The following is a 23,290-nucleotide window of genomic DNA, read 5'->3' on the forward strand; positions in this document are numbered from 1 at the left end:
AAGGGTAAAGGATATGAGTGTGTACCTTGATAGCCTAAGGATGTAGGCTATATATATATATATATAGCTAGGAAGTTGTAACCTTCGGCAACCAGAAAGTCGCCATTAATGTTCCATTAATGGCGGTTACAAGTTATCCTTAAACATGCGGTTTAGCTAATTGATAGCTCATTAATGGCCTTTATGGCCGAGTCGGCTTTAGCTGTTACAGTGACGAACCAAGTAGATGAGGAGATTCGCCTTATAGGTTCGCCAGCGGATCTCTTTGAGCGGGATCGTGGAGATCCGCCAGCCGGATCTCCTTTGGGGATTAATACGCGGCGTTCTCTAGGTGAATATCCCTTTCGGTCCTCAGGATAATATCTCAATGTTATCAGAATCCCCCCCCAAAGTTCCCTTAAAGTCCTTTAGGGCTTTTGAGCTTCTGGGCGCCGTCATGATGACTTGCATTAATGAACACTCTATTCGATGCCAATCGTAGAGTGACACGTGTAAGGGGCGCTCTGTTCAATGAAAGAAAAGACGCCTTCTTCTTCCTTCTCTCTCTCTTCCTCATTCCATCTTCATTTTCATCTGCGCGAAGCTTTTCCCTGGGAATTTCGGAGTTTCAAAGCTTTTCGATTTCATGTAAGTTCATCTTTCTTTACTCGAATTGTTCTGAATGTTTAGGAGTTCTTCATCATCTTCTAGATCAACTTCTGACCTTTTTAATTCGACCCCTTCTCCCGAAATAGTAGTTAATTTTAGTTGGACCACTTCGTCATCGGAGAAGTCATTTGCTTCTGAGGATTCTATTAGCTCTGAGTTAGCTGGGTTGTATAACTCGGCGCGTAATCGCTATCAGACTCGTTTAACCAGAAGTCAAGTTCTTTCTACTTCTGTCTCCGGTGCTGCTCCGGCTGTTAAGTCTAGGTGTTTTCTGGGGACAATGGCCTCCTCTTCAATTCAACCTAAGAAAAAGAACCCTCGAGCGGAGTCTACTCCGTCTCGTATGAGTGCCGCGGATCTAGCGGATCTAGCGAATCGCTTCCCTTGGATCGATAATTATGAGACTCAGTTAGCCGCAACCCATCAACGACCCTCCTGTCCGCCTAGCGGTTTTCTGACCGTATATTGTAGTCATGTAGAGAGAGGGTTCCGACTTCCTCTCCCAAAGATGATGGCGGACATCCTCTCTTACTTTGATATTACTGCCAGCCAACTACACCCCAACGGTTGGTTGGATATCGCTTTAGACTGCTACCTCGCCTCAAATTTAGGAGTGGTATATACGGGTCGTGTCTTTAGAGCTTTCCATAAACCCTCAAAACGGAAGTCCGAGTCTTATCTCACTTTCGCCAAGTTCGCAGTGTATTCGCCATTCAGTGACAAAATGTCCAATGTCCATTGCTGGGATGAGAAATTCTTCTACGTGAAGATAAAAGAGGGCGAATCACTGGGTTTTCCCTCGTTTTGGAATCCCAAACCTTTACACATGACAGGCGATATGCGAATATTGACCGATAGCGATGAAGTGGTGGCGGAGCTCATGAAGAAGGTCAAGGCGGATGCATGGACATACGCGGACGCTTTAGCCTTCATGATGAGTGATATTCCGTTGATTCGCCAAGAGGGGGAGCAGTTCATTTACTCCAAGATTGCGCAATTTGACCAAGGTAACTTTTATTTCTTCTTGAACTTTAATTACTTTATTGTTTTCTTTGGCAGGGGTTTATCTAAGGCCAATCACGCTATTGCAGAGAAGCGTAGGAAGTTTCTAGAGGCTGAGGCGCGTAGGAAAGATCAAGCGGCGAATCCTCAAAAGGATGACGGGAAGCATCCCGCTGGAGTAGTGATTGAGCCGCCACTAAAAAGGAGGAAGCCTATAGTTACTGGAGGCCCTAAGCTTATGGCGGATGCTATGAGGTCCGCAATGCCTGTAGGGGAGATGGAACAGGTTTGTTGCCTTTTATTTTTATCCGTTCATCAAGTTTTGGATCTGAGTTTTGATCCATGAATATTTGTGCAGAGGGCGAAGCCTGATCTGGGCGGATATTGGTCCGCCAAGTATGGCGCCCAAGGATCTTTGGAGAATGAGTCCGTTATAAATGACCTAGATGAGGCTCTGGGCTAGTTGGGAGAAGTGCAAAGGAATCAGAACCAGATCCCCGGTTCCACTCATGCTCAAAAGGGGAAAACGGAGCTCCTCACGGTAAGCCCCCCAACTAAAAAGGATTTCTTTTTATAGACAACGTTGTTCCTTTGCTCTTTTCTTTTGACGAAACTGTTTGTCTGTGATAGATGTATACTCGCATACGTGCTATGGAGGCTGAGCTCCTTCAAGGCGTGGCGGATAAAGCTACCATTGAAAAGTTGGAGAAAGAGGTAGCGGATGCCAATACGAACCTCACCTCTGCCAATGCAAACATTGCTTCAGCCGTGTCCGCCTTGGCTCTTAAAGACGCAGAGATCAAGAAGCTAAAGGACAAGATCGTGACAGACGCTAAGAACTATGAGGTGGCTATAGGAGAGGCAGAGTATACGCCTGGTGAGCAAGCTTTCTATTATGGCGAACTGCTCATGGCGTACATCTCCCTGGCACATCCCGAGATTGATTTCACAGACCCGCAGTTCGCCGTCCCAGACCCAGATGATGTAGCCAAATATAACAAAATGCCAGACGCTAAGGACTACCTCCGTGACTACGTTCGGAGATGGATGAGGGGACCCATGGAAGAAAGCAAACCCCCCACTAATGTCGAACTAGTGGAGCTTGAGGAAGTGCCCCCCAAGGCGGGTGAAGAGCCAATCAATGATAACGCCCTTCCTCTTGGTCCCACATCTTCCGTGGAAAAGGAGGTACCCTTGGTAGGCGTATCTGAGGCTGTGGAGAAGGAGGCTTCTCAAGCAAGTGCCGCAAGCGAGAAGAGTACAAAGGAGGATGCTCCCATTATTACTTAGTTGTTTTACTTTTGACTTGTAAAAAATCTTTAAGTACAATCTGTTTAATCCTTTATGGCAGCTATTTATTTTACTATTATGTTTGCGTAAGTAAATATATAGGCATTTAGGATTTATTTTGGAGTAGGTGGCCAGCCATACTCCATTGCGGGAACCTTTGTGAAGGTTAGAAGCTGTTTTATTCCATTGAAGGAAGTAAAGCTGCCTAGCGGATCAATTTGCTACCTGTCTTTGAGGTGATGTGATCCGCCCGTAGGACTTGTGAATCCTTTTTTGGGAAGGATGTAAGTGAGTGTAAAGACCTTGTGTCCAAGGATCGTTTTAACTCTATCTAAAATGGGGATCATCTCAGAGATGGATCCGCTCATGAGATCGATTCTCCTATGTCCGAGGAGAAAAAAGTAGCTATGAGATAGCAATACTTTTTAATGCGGAGCGTTGGATGCCCCCCTTCTTTTTAAGACTGGAATATTAATATTGCTGCAAGAAAAACCTTAAAAAGAACATAGAGAATGGAATAATATTTATTTATTGATAGGAGAAATGCTTTATTACAGTAAACAGGTCTTATATGTGAGCCTCGTTAAAACCTTTAATAAGAAAAACCACATGGGAAAAAGCTTACTAAAGGAAAAAGAGTACTCAAGACCGTATGTACACTTTATTTCCTGACCAGATATTTGCGGAGATTTTGGAGGTTCCAGGTGCGTGGCAATGTGTTCCCCTCCATGTCTTGGATTTTAAATGTGGCGAATCCAATCTTGTCCACTATTTGATACGGACCCGTCCAGGTGAGCCCTAGCTTGCCCTTCCCCTCTCGAGACTGGATTTTGTCAGCTTTGCGGAGCACGAGATCACCAACATTTAGGTCCACAAGCTTGGCATTTTTGTCATGGTAAGCGACGATCCGCTGCTTGTATGCCGCCATACGTACGTAGGCCTCATCTCTTCGATCTTCCACTTGATCAAGACTCTCCCTTAACCTGTCACCGTTGTCCTCCTCACAATAGAAAGCAACTCTGTCACTTGGAACCTGTATCTCAATCGGGATCACGGCCTCTATACCATGAGAGAGGGCGAACGGTGTTTCTCCTGTGGCTGTTCTAGGAGTTGTGCGATAGGCCCATAAGACGCTTGTTAACTGATCCGCCCATTTCTTATCATGCTCCCCTAATCTCTTCTTTATGCCTTTTACGATCGTCCGATTCGTAACTTCAGTCATTCTGTTGGATTGGGGATAGTAAACGGAGGCGAATCTGTTTAGAATGCCCAATTTCTCACAGAAAGTTTTGAACTCACCACAGTTGAACTGTGTTCCATTATCGGTGATGATGGTGTGGGGGACGCCATATCTTCCCACGATGTTGTCCTTGACAAATTCCACCATTCGTTCAGCAGTGATGGAGGAAACAGCTTCGGCTTCTATCCACTTGGTGAAGTGATCTACTGCTACTACCACGTACTTCCTCTATCGGCGGGTAGGAGGGAATGACCCTACAATGTCAATCCCCCAGAGGGCGAATGGCCGCCCTTCTATGATGGGTCTCTAGAGATTTTTGGCAGTATGTGATTCATTCGCATGAATCTGACAATTATGGCAAGTTTCCACCAACTTTTGCGCATCAAGTTCGGCCGTTGGCTAATAAAATCCTGCTAACCTGGATTTCTTCAAGATTGAGGCGGATGCTTCATGGGCTCCACACGATCCCTCGTGCAGCTCCTTGAGGACTTGACGTCCTTCTTCTGGCAGGATGCATTTTAACCAAGGATGACTAAAAGATTTTCTATAGAGGCCATCGTTGATTATGGAGAAATAAGCCGCTTTTCTGACGATCCGCCGTGCCTCTTCCTTATCCTCAGGTAGAGTTCCACCCAGCAGATATTGGCGAATGGCCGATCTCCAATCATCTTCTACTGTTGTGAGCAGGGATACTTCCTCCGAGGCGAAGGCTGGAGCTATTTTAACTTCGAAGGGACATTGGGGGTCCGTCCAGTTCTCCTCACTAGAGGCCATTTTGGCTAAATGATCCGCCTCAGTGTTGGATCCCCGGGGGACATGAATTAGTTCCCATTTAGTTTCTTTAGCCTCAAGGTTATCTAGCAATTTTTTGACTTCTGCTACGTATTTGGCCAAAACATCATCTTTTACCTCGTAATTCTTGATCACCTGATTGACCATTAACTTGGAGTCACTGTAGATCACAATCCGCTCGGGGGTGATTTCTTTTAGTAGGCGCAATCCCAATACTAAAGCTTCATACTCAGCGGCATTATTAGTTGCATGAAAATTCAATTTTGCTGCGTATCGTAACTTTATGTATTGGGGACCCTTGATCACAACGCCTATGCCAGCTCCATCCGCCGAGGAGGCACCATCGGTGTACATTGTCCACTCTTCCACTTGAGATTTGGGATGATCTATCCCTTCTTCGGTGAATTCATTCACAAAGTCTGCCAAGACCTGACTCTTCAAAGCTGACCTGCTTTCATATCTCACATCGAATTCACCAAGGCGAATTGCCCATTCCATCAACCTTCCAGAAGTGTCCGGCTTCTACAACACCTTTCTCATTGGTATATTCATTCGAACTACAACAGTATGAGCCTGAAAATATGGCCTAAGGCGGATTGCTGTGGTGACAACAGTCAGCGCCATTTTATCAAGCTTAGAATACCGGGTTTCGGCATCTTTTAAAACCTTGCTCACATAATAAATCGGAAACTATTGGCCATCTTCCTCTCGTATCATGACCGTGCACACAGCTTTATCCGTAACCGATATGTACATGTAAAGGTCCTCACCTTTCATCGTCCGACTCATCATGGGTGGCTCCGTGAGAAACTGTTTGATCCCTTCAAAGGCCTTTTCACAATCCTCGTTCCATTCGAATGACTTTTGCTTCTTGATGACTTCATAAAAGGGCTGACATCTGCGCGCTGAGCAGGAGATAAACCTGCCCAAGGCTACGATCCGCCCATTAAGGCGTTGCACTTCCCTGATGTTCCGTGGTGCTTGCATTTCTAGGACAGCCTTAACCTTGTCAGGATTTGGGCTAACTCCTTTCTCGCTGATCATGAACCCTAAGAATTTTCCATATGATGCACCAAAAGTACACTTCTCCGGGTTTAGCTTAATATTGTGGCGTCGGAGTACGTCCAGTACCTCCTTCACATCATCTGCATGCCTTTCTACGGTTGTGCTTTTAATGATCATGTCATCCACATAGACTGAGTAGTTATCACCCTTGCTTTCCGTGAATATTTTGTTCATCATCCGCTGATAAGTGGCTCATGCGTTCTTAAGCCCAAAGGGTATGACTTTGAAGCAATAAGTGGCTTGGTGAGTCACGAACGAGGTTTTGATTCTATCTGAAGGCTCCATGGGAATTTGATGATAACTTGACTTCACGTCTGTAAAGGAGTACATAGCATGCCCAGCAGTTCCGTCCACGAGTATATCAATACATGGCAAAGGGTAATTGTCTTTGGGACAAGCCTTGTTAAGATCTGTAAAGTCGATACACATGCGGTAGGATCCGCCTGCTTTCTTCACCAGAACGACGTTCGCTAGTACCTCCTCAATGGTGTCCGCCCGTTGGAGCTTGGTGATCTCTTCTTCTATCACCTTCTGTCTTTCAGGCCCATGGTTTCTTCGCTTCTGAGCTACGGGAATTGCATCTTTGTCAATGTTGAGCTTGTGAGTGATCACATCTGGACTGATCCCGGGAAGGATCTCATCCCTCCATGCAAAGACATCCTCCGCTTCATGGAGTACCTTGGTGATTGCTTCTTTAATTTCGCCCTTGAGCCCTTTAGCCATCCGCACCTGTTTTTCATCCGCCATGAGGTACATTTCTATCTCGCCCAAGGCCATTGTGACGAGCTCCTCCTCATCCTCTTCTTTAGATTGTGGGCGAATCATTAGTGATGCCGAATACGTCTCCTGAGCCACTTTTTGGCTCCCTCTGATTATTACACCTCCCTTGGCCGTGGGGATGTAAAGCGTTAAGTGGCGTATGGAGATAAGGGCTGCAGCTTCGGAGATAAAGGGCCGACCGAGGATGATATTATAAACTAACTGACCATCCAAGACAGAAAATTCCAGATCCCCTTTCCAAACCTGATCATCGTCGGCTAACTCGCAATCCAAAGTGACTTGGCCTTTTGTTTGGATGGTGTGTCCTGTCACTCCTAGAATATCTACCACGGTTGGCTCCACTTGGATCGGATCAATCATGAGTTTGGCGAAAGCTCCTCTGGTGATGACATTGCACGAACTCCCAGTATCAATCATCACTCTTTTCATCTCCCATCCTTCTACCATCATAGTAACAACCAATGCATCCACATGGGGAGAGATTTCAGGACCTACATCGGCAAAGGGGCGATTTAATGATGCCCTGTCAAGAGCGATGGTTTTTGCCTTTTTCAGCATTGGTTGATATCCAGGTCCGCCTGCTATGACATTAATGGTACCCTTTCCCTTCTTCTTTGGGTCTTCTCTGGATCTATCGCCATCTCCCTTCTTGCCATCATTTTGGATGAACCGATCCAATTTGCCTCTCTCAATGAGACGCTCGATTTTCCGAGCTAACTCCCAACACGCATCGGTGTCATGGCCATTTTTCCTGTGATATTTACAATAATTTTTAGGATTTTTACCAGTATTGGTGTATTCCCCCCCTTTTGGTTCGGGGTATGAAATGCTCCGTTTGTGTTGACTGTTCTCGATCCACATAAGCACTTCACTTTTAGAAGCATTGAGAGGCGTGAAAGAGGTGACAAATGCCGATTTGTTCTTAGAACCTTTTCGCCGACCTCTAGAGGAGGAATCCTAGTGCTTGTCCTTTTCTCTATCTCGATGGCGAGAATCGCCTTTGTCCCTTCTAGGTGGAGATAGAGATTCGCGGCGAATGTCATCCACCTCCATAAAGTCCTTGCATCGCTCTATTAGTTCTGCCATGCTGGTAGGTTTCTTGCGAATTAGATCCTCTTGTAAACTTTTACAAGTGGTATTTTTTACCAGAGATTCCACTGCCATGGAGATATCTACATCCACAATTTGTATACACAATTTGTTGAAGGAGTTTATATAATCTCGAAGGGATTCATTCGCCTTCTGCTTTAATTTAAAGAGCTTCCTGGATTTGACCACTAGAGGGATACAGCCAGCGAATTTAGCGCAAAACTCTCTGCTTAGTTGGTCCCAACTATCAATCGAGCCGGGAGGCAGTGATTGGAACCAGCCATAAGCGGGACCTCCTAACGTGGTGACAAACATTTTGCATAGCACTGGCTCGGTTGCACGATTGAGGCGAAGCAATATTCGATATTTTCTAACATGTGCCTCCGGGTTGTCAGCACCTGTGTATATAGCGAGATTAGGTATTTTAAAATGCCTATCCGTCTCCTCTGCTTCAATCCAAGCCGTGAAGGGCGAATCCCGATTGGCGAATGGGTTATGCCTGGCATTCTCCTCATTCATGCGGAGCACCGCTGCTCGAACTCTGTCGTCAAAATTCTCCGGATCCGCCCTTGGGCGACCCCTCCGTGGAGATCTGCTTGGAGAAGATGACGAACTGGATCCTGAAGATGGATCCGAGGGTGATCGTCCGCCACGTCCGCCTCCACCTCCATGCCCGCCTCCACCTCCATCTTCACCTCCTCCGCCTGGGGGAGCCTGACCGTTATCTCCTCCAGCGCCTCCTGAAGGAATATGCTCATCATTTCTCTAGTGTGGTGGCGGTGGTGGTAGCCCACTTGGATGTGGTGTGACTACTGGCCTTTTACTCTGCCTACGTCCAGTAGATGGGGGTGACCTTCCTCTACGGGAAGATCTCGGTTCTCGGGGCGAAGGTGATTCAGACCGCCTACTTTTCTCCTTTCTACGCTTCTTATGTTTTCGCCCTTCCGATCCACCCAAGGAGAGGTTTGGCTGCGGCCGCCTTGGGATATCTGATCTGCCCAGATCAATCCTCTGGCTAGTGGATCCGCCCACCAGAGTTTGAGTGGTTCTTTGACTCCCTCCTGCGCCAGCAGGAAATAACTCTCGATTGATTGGTCGTTCTCCTAACGCCGTCGTGGTGGTTACCATGGATTTCGTATTATGGGCTTGGAGAAATGAAGAATTGTGGGCGTTTGGTCCTAGAGTCATCTGGGGCCAGGAAGATATTGTCGATGAAGGCGGCAAACTCCAAAACGGGGGAATGGTCATGAATGACCGTAGGCGATCACCTGTTTCAGGGCCAAACTTTTCCCCTATAGCTTCTGCACACATGTTAATGAATGCGTCCGGGGGCATACTACTTTCAGCTTGCGTTGGGGGAGTATTAGAATCAGTGCGACCAGCACTAGTTATTAGTGGTGTTTCAACCCCTGAGGAGGGGTTATGATCTCCATTTGTCATTTTTCTTCTAACCGTGAATGAAAACCCTTTATTTGTTTAAGGATTCCACGTTCACCGCACCAATTGATGACAAGTAGAGAAATTCCGATCAACTTCCGTCCCTGTGGGGACGTCGTTGGGTTCGACGGGGGGAAGCTCCGATGCCAAAGTCAGTAAGGATGAATAGAAAGGCAAACTGAAATGACAAAGGGTAAAGGATATGAGTGTGTGTACCTTGATAGCCTAAGGATGTAGGCTATATATATAGCTAGGAAGTTGTAACCTTCGGCAACCAGAAAGTCGCCATTAATGTTCCATTAATGGCGGTTACAAGTTATCCTTAAACTGGCGGTTTAGCTAATTGATAGCTCATTAATGGCCTTTATGGCCGAGTCGGCTTTAGCTGTTACAGTGACGAACCAAGTAGATGAGGAGATTCGCCTTATAGGTTCGCCAGCGGATCTCTTTGAGCGGGATCGTGGAGATCCGCCAGCCGGATCTCCTTTGGGGATTAATACGCGGCGTTCTCTAGGTGAATATCCCTTTCGGTCCTCAGGATAATATCTCAATGTTATCATACTTCGTATAAAAATTTGGGCGTGTTAAAATTTTGGGTACTTTTTGCTCTGCCCGTGAAACTTAGAAAATTTTAGATTTTTTTTCTCTCACAATAATGACAGTGCTATTTAACAACTGTCATATGATGGTTAAATAACTTTTCAATCAAAATCGCGTTTTGTTGAGATGACATATGACTGTCATCGTAACGCCATATGTGAATTACTCATATTTTCAGTTAAGCTTTCAGATGATAAAATTTTAATATACTGTCACGAAAACAATCAGACAACACGAAAACAAATATCTACCATATATCTTGTGTCATGTGAAATGAAAAATGATATAGTGAAGCGAGGAAATCTCATTCTTCTTGGCTTTCATCTTTGGCGTGAGTGGATATTACAACGCTTCCTTCTGCTTTTTTATACCAACAATCTTGAGCATAGTGACTTATTTTGCCACAAACGTAAAACTAAATATTGCATCGATACACCTTCTCATCCGCTTCATTATGACTGTGGTGAGCTCCCTATTATTTCCAACTCTCTCTTTGTGGCTTTTGCTGCCAACCATGTTGTTTGAACCTTCCACCATTTCTTGATCTCAAAGTGTTTGGATGGATCCTTGCTATTTTTATTGCTAAAAAGAGTTTTATCTTTATCATTGACTGAGACTTTAGACATTTCTTTATCTAGAGCGTCTTGAGTAGCCAAGATATTTTCTAATTCATTTAAATTTGGTTCTTTATCTTATCCTCGGGTTGCTGTGAGAAACACGTTAAATTCATAACGCAACTCGTGGACTATAATTCTTCTAATTCTTGTTTCGATGATTTTATTTTTAAGATCAAATTTTGAAATTTCTTTACATAAAGTTTTAACTTTAATAAAGTATTCACTCACCGTAATATCTTGTTGCGAGACCGACAATAAACCGTTCTGGAGTTGTTGGAGCTTAACATCGTTCGTTCTTGCAAATACTCCATCAAGACTGTCCCATGCTTCTTTGGGGGTTTTGTCATCATTGATTCGTTGTAGCAAATCATCTTACACCAAAATTGATAAAGCATACACAACTTTACCATACTCGACCTTCTACTTGTTAAGGTCATTTTATTATGTCGAAGGTGTTGTGTCATTACCTCCAACAGTCTTCCATAAATCTTGGTCAAACAGATAAAATTGCATACAAGTACTCCAAGTACTGTAATTATTATTATTAAGTTTTTTCATAGTACTTACCGAGATAGACATATCATCTATGATGACTTGGTTATTTTCTTTAATCAACCAAGTAAGTTTGATTCCAAGCTAATAATTTTCATAATCCCGACTGTGCGCTAGCAGTACCTCAAACCACCACGATCCTAGATCGGGAACTACTTAGTACTCGGTGACTAGTCCATAACCGTTTGTTCACACTTGATTGTCAATCCTTAGCTGCTTGTTCTGATACCACTTATTGAGTATGGACGACGAAATTAATAATAAAATATTTAACGAAGATTAAATCGAAATTTATACATAATAGAGTAATAAAAATTTCAACTATCTAATTTCTCTCTTCCTCACTTTTTATTTACTCGACACATCTCTCAACTTACCATATTACTCAACCTTTTATTTTCATTATCTTTATGTTTATTTCCACTCACTTATTACACTTCCATTACATATATTTATAATGAATCACAACCAAAAGATTATTCAGGTTGTTGAAATCCTAGATATTAATTTTAATTATAGAATACTATAGAAATTTTTGGAATTAATGTATAAATAAGTTAAGTTAATACTATATAGGTACATGTTACTCATAAAGCTATTGAAACACACAAACGGACCAACCATTATGGATTTGCTTATCTTTCTTCTATTATCTTCTCTTCCTATTTTCCTCATATTTCTCTTTCAAAAACACAAAACAAGAAGGAATCTTCATCTCCCACCCGGTCCTCGAGGTCTTCCCTTTGTAGGAAATTTAATTCAGCTTGATTACTCAGTTCTTCATCTCAACCTCTGCAAACTTTCTCTAAAATATGGACCTTTAATGTCCTTACGCATAGGTTCTCGACCAGTGCTAGTAATTTCCTCAGCCAAAATGGCAGAAAAAGTAATGAAAACCCATGATCTCATCTTCTGTAGCAGACCCTATTTCCACAGCCAACAGAAACTATCCTATAATGGCAAGGACTTGTTTTTCTCACCATATGATGTTTATTGGAGAGAGATGAGGAGAATATGTGTACTTCATCTGTTCAACAAGTTGCAAAGTTTTCGACCCATTAGAGAATATGAAGTCTCTTCAATGATTGAAAAAATTTCAGAATCAGCTGTGGCCTGTAAACCTGTGAATTTATCTAAGGCAATGATGAATCTTACAAATACTATAACGTGCAGGGTTGGTTTTGGAATGAGATGCGAGGAAAATGGAATAGAAAGGAGTAGATTTCAGGATTTACTTGCGGAAAATGAGGCATTGTTTACAAGTTTTTTCATGCCAGATTATTTTCCTGTGTTGAGTTTTGTTGATAAACTCACTGGATTGATCCGTTGATTGGATCAACATTTCCAGGATTTTGATATGTTTTATGAACAGATAATCAAAGAGCACCTTGATCCAACCAGATCTAAACCTGAGCAAGAGGATATTCTTGATGTGTTACTTCAAATTTCTAAGGATGGTTCTTTCAAAATTCAACTCACATGCGACCACATCAAAGCAATACTCATGGTAATCAATTATCATTTTAATTTACACATAAATTGAGCTTTTAGTCTGTCTTTTTTAACATTTGAGTATCTTTTCTTATAATTAGTTGCTAATTAATGTTATATTATGATCATTATGTACTTACTATACTATTTGTTTTGCAGAATGTATTTTTGGGTGGGACGGAAACAAGTGCAGCAACTGTAGTTTGGGCCATGACTTTCCTAATGAAGAACAACATAGCAATGAAAAAAGCTCAAGAAGAAGTTAGAAAAATGGCTGAAAACAAAGGATTTGTAAACGAAGATGAAATTCAAAAGCTATCATATCTGAAAGCAGTGATCAAAGAGACAATGAGATTACAACCGCCAGCCCCATCACTACTACCAAGAGAATTGACTGAAAACTGTAAGTTACAAGGATATGATATAGCAGCAAAGACTACTGTTTATGTGAATACATATGCAATAGGAAGAGACCCTCAAGTGTGGGAGAATCCTCAAGAGTTTTGTCCTGAAAGATTCGTGGGTAATTCAATTGATTTAAAAGGTCATGATTTTGAGCTCATACCTTTTGGAGCAGGCAGAAGAATATGTCCAGGAATGCATATGGGTCTTGCTAATGTGGAGTTATCTCTTGCAAATTTGCTTCATAAAATTTAATTGGGAATTGGCTGATGAAATCCAAAGTAAAGACATAGATATGGATGTGCAAGTAGGCATTGTTGTGCACAAGAAGAATGCTCTTTGTCTCATACCAAGTCTATGGCAACCATAAGCCTTATAAAATAAACATTGTCATTCTCTAGTATTCATTTAGTTCTTCAAAAAAAAAATCTAAAATGATGCCAAAAATCTATACTTATTGTTGGGAATTTTGTTTGAAATAACAATTTTGTTTTTTTTTTTTAACTTGACACTTAAATATATGACGGATAAAGTCCCAGTAAGAAAGTCTCCATAGAACCAGAGGCGGAGGCAGCCCGGCGCCCGTGGGGGCTCCAGCCCCTACGGCGCCGGAGCTGCCATGGAGAGTTTAGGGAGGGCTAAAGATTAGCCCCCCGGCGCCGCTGCTATGCCTTCCCGATTTAGGCGCAGCGGCGCCTGCTACATCTCCTTCAGGAGATGTAGCGAAGAAGAAACAGCCCAGCCCAATGGGCTGGGCTGTATTTTTTTTTAATAATTTGGCCCCCAAAACGACGTCGTTTTGGTTGGGGCCAAATTTAAAAAATAGAAGAGATCGGGAGGTCCCCGATCTCCTCTATTTTTTTAATTTGGCCCCAATCAAAACGACGTCGTTTTGGGGGCCAAATTATTTAAAAAAAAAAAACAGGGATTGGGGGGAAAATCCCCAATCCCTGCGCAAAGTGGCTTTTAAAAGCCACTTTGCTTCAGCAGCTTCTTCTACTTCGCTGCTCTCCCCTCCATCTCCACAATTCTTCTGCTCTCCTCCACAAATTTTCTAATTCATCCCTCCCTTTCCTTTTCTTTTCATTTTCCTTCTTCTAATTACTCCGGCTAGCCTCCAAATCTCCTAAGGTATGTAATTTCTTCCATAAAATTAGGTTAATTTTCATTTATGGTTTTTAATTTATAATTTGTTGAATTAATTTAGTGATTTGTTGAATTATTTTAGGGTTTTGATAGTTTAGAGAATTTGTAGGGTTTTGATAGTTTAATTTGTTGAATCAATTTACGTTTTTGTTAGTTTAGGGAATTTGTAGGGTTTTGATAGTTTAATTTGTTGAATTAATTTAGGGTTTTGTTAGTTTAGGAAATTTGTAGAGTTTTGATAGTTTAATTTGTTGAATTAATTTAGGGTTTTGTTAGTTTAGGGAATTTGTAGGGTTTTGATAGTTTAATTTGGTGAATTAATTTAGGGTTTTGATTTAGGAATTTTAGTTTAGGGTTTTTATAGTTTATGGAATTTGTATAATTTGATTTTACTTTTTTATATATGCAAGATTTTTTTTTTTAGACCTTGGGCTAAAATTAGCCCCCCTATTCAGAAATCCTGGATCCGCCACTGCATAGAACGATAGCCAAATCCCCTATTTTGACCCTTATAACGCATAAGAAACCTGCAAAGGGGAACTATTTAGGGTAGGCTAGGGGATAAATGAAGTTTATATTAGAATAACTTGAAATATGTCAGCGTAAATTATGTTATGCGATCTTTTTAAAAGTATATTATAAGCTCAAAACGGACACGTGATTAATGAGAAATTGATGCTTAAAATTAACCACTTGAAATTGTTTATTTTTTAGAGGATAAAATGAAATTAAACTTACTCAGTGCACATAGAAGAGAAATGAAAATTTTCGCTAGTTTACAAAGTAAAGAGCTTTTACAAAGTTTTAACCAATTATTAGAGGAAATGCTCAGAAATGGTGCAGTTGAAGCACCACTAGGTTAAGAGTGTACTTGCACAATGTGGACGATACTAATACCGCATTGAAATGGAGCTCCTTGAGCTAACTTACTTTTGCTTCATCTCATTCTTTCTTTTTATCCTTTAAATACTTCGAGCCGAGTTCTGTTCAATAAAAACGAATTAATTTTTTAATTAATTTCAATTCCAACAATCACATTGTGCATGAACATTCGTCTCTGCTCGTGAACAGTTGTCTGTTCGAGTTCTATTTATACAGAACCAAACTGTCAGTTTTAGTACAACTCAAAAAAGAAAAATGAAATTTACTCTATAAAATCACTATTGCTTTCTATTTGTTCGCATTGTAACACCCTGGTCCAATACCATGTAGATATTGTCCGCTCTGGCCCAAATCCAACACCTTGGGCCTCACGGCTTTAAAACGCGTCTGCATGTATTGGATTCACATCTTACTAATAAGCCCCAATCACTCTCTCTCCATTTCCGATGTGGGATTCAGTTCATTCCTGCCCCCATCGCCATCCCTTAGGGCCGCTCCTTGCTCAGGCCTTCTTACCCCGACGCCACCCACTCCGAACCGGGTCGTTACAGGCCCACCAGCTTCCGCCTGGTTCGTCCCCGAACCACACATCGTACGTGGAGAGTCGGCTCTGATACCAATTGTAACACCCTGGTCCAATACCATGTAGATATTGTCCACTCTGGCCCAAATCCAACACCTTGGGCCTCACGGCTTTAAAACGCGTCTGCATGTATTGGATTCACATCTTACTAATAAGCCCCAATCACTCTCTCTCCATTTCCGATGTGGGATTCAGTTCATTCCTACCCCCATCGTCATCCCTTAGGGCCGCTCCTTGCTCAGGCCTTCTTACCCCGGCGCCACCCACTCCGAACCGGGTCGTTACACGCATTGTTTCTCTTCTCTGTTCGGTAATACTAAATTTACACATAGTAAAAATTTGTTTACATAATCTGCTCTCTTAAGAGATGATCTCAATAGCGACAAAATCTATTTTAAAAAGACAACTAATGCAATCTTCAAATTTGTCTAATTCTGTTCTTTTGATTTTTGTTTAAGTGCTTCATTTTACATACTTTCACTTAATTTCCGTTATTTCAAATTTAATATTTATGTATTCTATTTTCATCACGATTAATTACTTAATCGAACGACATCTATTGATAAAAAAAATGAAATATCATCTTTTTTTTTAGTGCTCTTTCATACCTCTAACTTCAACAAATATTTTCTATTTATGAACACGAGCAATTCCTTTAGTAGTCATTTTCAGCTTGACATATATATATATAGTTGATTTTTACATTAGTGCTTTAGTATGGCTAAACACAACCATAGGGTACCCGCGGGTAATGCCATTCCCAAACCCTTACCCTTTTATTTTTTAATTATCCGTACCCGTCCCATTACCCTAACGGGTATACTTTTTGCATCCCATACCCTTCCCATTTAATTCGCGGGTACCCTTACCCGTTAAGAATCAATAAATAAATAAAAATATTACAAATTTAACAAACTATAAATTTAATAAATCATCAATCTAAAAATTGAATAAATTGAACCTTAATTAATAAGAGTAAATTAGCTTAGTGGTATCACTCAATTGTTGAAAAATAAATGGTTGGGGTTTAAATTTCATGTCTTACATCTAAAAAACAATGATATTTATTAATATAAATTTTTTTTATGATGGGTAACGGGTACCGGGTACCCTAGGGGTATTCCCATACCCGTCCCATTACCCTAACGGGTAATGATTTTGATCCCATACCCGTCCCATACCCTTTTATGCAGGGTACGGGTAGTCCCATTAGGGTCGGGTAGTCCCATTAGGGTCGGGTATTACCGGGTACCCGCGGGTACACTACCCGTTGCCATCCCTACTCTAGTGGTTGATCAAAATTATTGTATGCATTATTTTGTTATATCGTTGAGTCCGTGGAGGGTTGCCCTTGGATCTATATCAGGAATGCATTAGTCTAGAGCCCAAAAAACGTGTGTGTGTGTATATATATATATATATATATATATATTAATATCTATTGAAAAAATAAGTACTGAGTTTTAAGTTGTGAGTATTATAAGTGCCAAAAGTTTTTTTTTTTTTAAAAAATTACGCACAATGCGCTTACATTAAAGAAGAAAGAAAAATCCCCACCAGACCCGGATATGATTCGAACCCATGACCTCCCTAGTCATAGGTAAGCTCTCAACCACTAGGCTAAGAGTTTCACCACAAAAGTGCCGAAAGTATTGAATGATTTAACTTTTAAAATATTAGTTGTAAATGTTTAACTTAAAATGTTAAGTTAAATGTTTTGACTTATCAAAATAAATGATTTTTAACTTAATTAACTAATTTAAGTGACAGAGAAACAACTGTTATCAATCACACTTAAATTAAATAAGTGCTTAACATTTTAATTTAAGTAATTAAGTGCTTTATCAAGCAAGGCTTAATTTGAGGAAATGTTGTTGATTGAATTTTTCTTATCTTTCAAGTTGCAGTTTTCTATTTGAGGAGGAAGAAGGAAGATTCTATTCCTTTTTCCTTTTTACATCGTTTTGTTTTTTATTTTTTTCATTAAGATTATTTTTGTTGGATTGCATATATTTTACAGGATCTCTTAATCTGCTTCAATTGCATTTATTGTTTATTATCTTTTCATTTGTAACATTTTCTGTTTTAGCAAGAGCAGAAATGATAAATCTTATACGTAGATCACTATATCTACGTGGTTGCAAAAGAAAGGACCGAGATCCGAAGATTCAGAGAAGTTTAAATGCTGGAGATTGGATTACAAGTGCTTATCTGCAAATTTGGAGTTCAAAAAGTATATGTTTCTGTTTGTTTTTCTTGTGTATTTAATGGTTTCTTTTGCTCATTATAATCATTTTCTTACCTTTATGGTTTCTGTATTAGACATAACCTGTACTTATGTAAGGTATTGTTCCTTATTTTCTTGTTGTACTTTGATGTTTTCTTATCTATGAAATGATGTACTTATTTTATATAAAATAAGTCTAATTAATTTTTTTTTTGAAAATATGTTAATGGATAATTTAAAGAAATGATTGGAGACTGGTCCTAGATTCATGTAAAAAAACTTGCAATAAGATATATAATAGACTTATTAATGATTTTTTTTTGTTTATCATTTATTAAAATATATTTTAATTTTTTTATGTACAATTTTTTTATAAGAGCCTTGGGTTAAGGTGTAAAAATACCTCTAACATTTTGGCTTAGGAGCAATTTTACCCCTAACGTCTAAAATGGTGCAATTTTACCCCTAACGTTGGAAGCCAAGAGCAATTTTACTCCTAACGTTGATAATTTGGGTCAATTTGAGAAATAATTCATCAAACTGCCTTCTCGGTCATGAATCTAGTCATCTACACTTCACACGTGCGTCATTTTATCAGTAACAAATCACAAACATATGTTGGGATGTCAAAAAAAATATATTGTCTTTTGTACGAATTAGACAAAAAAAATAAATTTTTTTTACCGAATTTATAAATATTAATCTCCAATTTTATTATTAAATTATAAAAAACATGAAATTCTTTTTTTAGAACGAATTGATATGCAATTGGTGCAAAATAAGGAATAAAAATATATGTGTTTTATAATAGTGTTTGAAATTGACCCAAATTATCAACGTTAGGGGTAAAATTGCTCCTGGCTGCAAACGTTAGGGGTAAAATTGCACCATTTTAGATGTTAGGGGTAAAATTGCTCCTGACCCAAAATGTTAGAAGTATTTTTACACCTTAACCCTTATTTCATTTAGAATCCATAAATTAAGGGGACTGGTCTTGAATCCATTCAAAGAGATTTGTAATTTTGAGTCTAAGTTTCGGTCGCTTAAGTGAAGTTAACCATATGGTTGATATGTGATAAAAAAAAACCGTATTAGAACTTTTATTTATGTGTTGCCACACGTAATTACTAATTGGAAAGTCTATTGTACCATTTTGATAGATTCGTAATAATAATATCCTTATCCATCTTTTTTATGAATATACTTATCCAATTTAATATGCTTATAATCTGAATATTAACCCACAATGTTATTTATGTTAGAAATTAATATAAGTTCTATGATTCAGCTTGAATTATCAGTATAAACTTGTTCAATCGGTTCTATAAAAACAATAAATTTCAAAATAAAATAATAATTACAAATAATTTAATTTTTTTGAAAAGCCGTACATTTGTAATAAATAAGGATTTTCATATATATATATATATATATATGAGATCAGGTGTGACACATTTCTTATGGTGTGACAAGCCTTATTGTGTGACAAGCCTTATGGGGAGTTTGGTGTTCCTCGGGTTTGTGGTCAGTAGATAAGGCTTACATATGGATGAAGAGAAAGTTCAGGCACTACTGGAAAAATGTTCATTTGCATCGCCTCATTTGCATCGGCCCCTTATAACTCGCGATGCAAAAAAGACATTTGCATCGGCCCTTTAAAAGGGACCGATGCAATTATCATGAAATACAATATTTGCATCGGCCTTTATTAAGAACTGATGCAAATGCGTTTGTTATTTGCATCGGTCCTTTATTATGGGCCGATGCAAAAATCAATTTAGTCATTTGCATCGACCTACTTGAAAGGACCGATGCAAATACTATTATCATTTGCATCGGTCCTTTGTTACGAACCGATGCAAAAGTTTATTTAGTCATTTGCATCGACCTGCTTGAAAGGACCGATGCAAATACTATTATCATTTGCATCGGCCCTTAGTTAGGGGGCGATGCAAATAAACATCACATTTTTTTTTAGTTTCCTCGATAAGAAAAGAAAGCTGAGAAGTCTAGGTCAAAGTTTCTTCTAGGGAATTTCTAAAGGCAACCCGCCGCTGGAAGATTGGCGCCGTCGGTCGAAGCAAAGGGAAATAAGCGAGTTGAATACCGGCTTATTTCCACTCCTAGATAAAACTTGTAAGTGAAATTCTTTAGTTTGGAAGACTCAAATCGATTGGTTTCCTTGATCCATATGTGTCTCTCTTCATTTTTGAACTGCCCATTCCATCTACATATTGAATTTTTGGCGATCTGCAGTACAGACGATCCCAATTGATGGGTGTTAATCCAAGGGGATCAAAGAAACCTAGTCTGACCCGAACGTCCGCTTTCTCAAAACTAGTCGTACTGCAATAGAGAAGGCTTGTTCCTCATTTTCGAAATCGGATTCTCTACTATCTCATTCTCTAGTGGCTTGTTCCTCAGCATTCCCGATTTCCACTTTGCTACTTATGATATTTTTGGTAATTTGCCTTCAATCTTGTTTATACACTTGTCTTCTACTTTCAAATTATACTGGTTAGGTATTTTGATTTGAATAATTTCACAAGCTTGGATTGAAATACATGTACTGTTTGATATGGGTCTTGTTTTTGTTTTAATTTAGGTATTTTGGAAGTTCATATACTTTTGTTTTTGTTTTAATTTAGGTATTTATCTTTTATTGAAGTTCATTATTGGCGAGTCCTCAATCTCTGAGTGATCTGCATCTTCTTATATTCCCTTCAATACTGGCGAGTCCTCAAGCTTCCTGTGAGTGATCTACATCCTGTATCCGTTTTTTCATTATTATGAGTGAAAATCTTGATTAATTTGACACTATGACTTTTGGATTCTATTTATTTCGTAAGATAAGAAAAGAGACCTACCTGATATCGCCATTTGTAATAGTAAAATTATGAATCTGTTTTCACTAGCGCATTGTATTTCCACTCTAGTTAAGCCTTCCTGAAAAGCTCCTGAATCCTGAATTCTAGAAGCTTATAGAAGGGAATATAAGAATAAATTTGTATTATATTAACACATTAAAAAGTGTAAATTTGTTAGTAAATTATTAACATAGCAACAAAAAGCGCATATTATATTTATTGGAGTAACAAATTTCTGACAGAAAATGAAAGAGGGACTAATTAGAGTGTTCTTTCAAATCTTAGGTAGCAAACTTGCTAAGCTTGAGATAGTACGGACCTAAGTGTTTGAAGAGGCAAGCCTCAGGAATATTTTTGCAACTAACTGTATATATTGGTGTTGGTCATGGACTTGGAGCCAAACCTCATGATGATGAATGTTAGTATGGTAACCGACATGTTTCTGAATGGTGTGCCTTCTTGCCTGACTAGATGGTAGACACTAGAAACATATAGAATGCATCCATGACCACCTACCTTTGTGAAAATTGATATGTAGAGACATCTGCTATGAGATCTGAAACCGAAATTGATAATAGAAACCTAGAAGATTTTGCATAAGCCTTTTATGATAATCTGAAGTGATTTAAAAGCTAATGCGGTAGCTAGATCAGGAGCTTATAGATTGACAGCTGGGCTTATATATGGAGAAAATTTGAGGGACCTTCACTTTTCACAGATGGAAATAGGAAGTATTCTTTTAAAAATCTTAGTTTATGATAACATCTATGTACTTTTCCCATATTACAAGCTTTTGAATTGATGTAGTTATTCTGGTGTTGGGTTTAACAGTGAGTTTGGCAGTTTTGAAGAGTATGTTACGACAGTTGGGTAAAATGGAAATAGAATGTGGAACCAATTCAAACGTTTTATTTTTAAAAAAACTTTAACTTTATTGCTGCTTGAATTATCGTTATTCACAAGGAATGCAACACATTCTGTTAAGCCCAAAATATACCTAAAATATCATATATAAATACGTTAAATTTACATTGAAATCGTGCTAATTATATTCATTTGGAATACTTTTACGTCTTTATTTACTTCTTTGATGCAAGGTACTTAATTATTTGGTTAAATCCAAATAGGAGCTAAAACGGAGCTAAAATGGAGGAAAAACCTAAAAAAACGTACCGAGAATGCATATCAGTCATAAGTACACTCAAGGAGGACGAGAAGCAGTCGAGAGACGGGGAGAAAAGCCCCTGTCGCGACTGAGATTCTCAAAATCTCAGTCGCGACTTTCTAAATCTCAAACGCCAAAGTCGAAGTTTTCAGCCTTTTCCTGCACCCCCTGTCGCGACTGAGATTCTCGGAATCTCATATGAGACAGCGAAGAATTCTGCACAGTTTTCACATGTTTAAATCCAAGAAACACGTCTGTTCGTTTGGATAAAAGCGACCCTTCACCAGCGGACACGACCCTTTATTTACAACCCTTCACCAACTATAAATAAGTGATCCATTTCAAGAAATCTATGTGTGGATTAAGGGTTATGAGAATTGTTATGTTGAAGAAACTCTGACTCAGAAATGAGTCAGAAAGTTAGATTACATTTCTGTAAAAAAACTTGCTATACACAAGATGTTATTAGATTAGTTATAAACACAGTATTAGTTTAGTTTTCAAGGTTGATCAGAGACAAGTTTTCATTCTGGTAGTGGACCTAGCAGTCTCTATTCCGAAGATCCAGCGAGAAGAATTGACGGCTGAAGCGCATGAGGTTTGACGCACCTACGGAGTTTGAGGGAAAGATTGTCAACCCGGATCTCAAAGTTTTCGTTACAATGCTATCCAAGTTTCTACTTCTCTGTTAACTTGTGAAAATTCACATTTCATTAATGATATACTTATTTATTCAATACATTCTTACTGTTGTTATTTTGATATTGTTCTGACAAAATGATAAATTGGTGTTTTTATTAAAACGTTCTATTCCATCTTATTCATATAAGAACTTTGTTGAACACTTGACAGATTTAGTTTTTATGGATGACATGATCGCTGATCGCGGCTTATCAGACATAAAATACTAGTTTGATTAAGGTAGGAATCACCTCAACATCAGGGGGATTTCTACGGTTCAAACCCATTTAATTGAATAAATCCTTATATTGTTACATGTCCATAATCTTTACAAAGTTAAAGTTGTTTTCTTTGCTTTATGAAAATAAGTTTTATACCTTCTATTTATTCCAATTACGGTAGTATCTGTCTTGTAATCAAAATCCCAAGACAGAACTGTTCTCTAAACTCGATATAATACTTCTATCTAATCCTAATTTACCAAAACCAATTCCATCAATTAAACATATTTCTTTTGTTAAACCTAAAGACGCGAATAAAACTGAATTAAATAAGTTTTTAGTTAAAAAGCGTTCCCTGTGGGTTCGATATCTTTTATTACTACAAGCGTATCCGTGCACTTGCGGAAATCGCTCAACAAGTTTTTGGCGCCGTTGCCGGGGAACGCCAAATTTTTGACAAAAATTTATATTTTTCGTGTTTTATTCCGAGCCTTGGTTTATAATATATGTATT

The 23,290-nt window shown here is 39.4% G+C and overlaps 1 pseudogene; it reads left to right on the top strand.

Annotated features, from left to right (window-relative positions):
* Nucleotides 1-11,737: 11,737 nt before the first annotated feature.
* Nucleotides 11,738-13,476, top strand: LOC136220709 (5-OH-xanthotoxin synthase-like; annotated as a pseudogene).
* The last annotated feature ends 9,814 nt before the right edge of the window (nucleotides 13,477-23,290 follow it).

This window comes from Euphorbia lathyris, chromosome 2, assembly GCF_963576675.1.
Source record: "Euphorbia lathyris chromosome 2, ddEupLath1.1, whole genome shotgun sequence".
In the NCBI taxonomy this organism is placed as follows: Eukaryota; Viridiplantae; Streptophyta; class Magnoliopsida; order Malpighiales; family Euphorbiaceae; genus Euphorbia; species Euphorbia lathyris.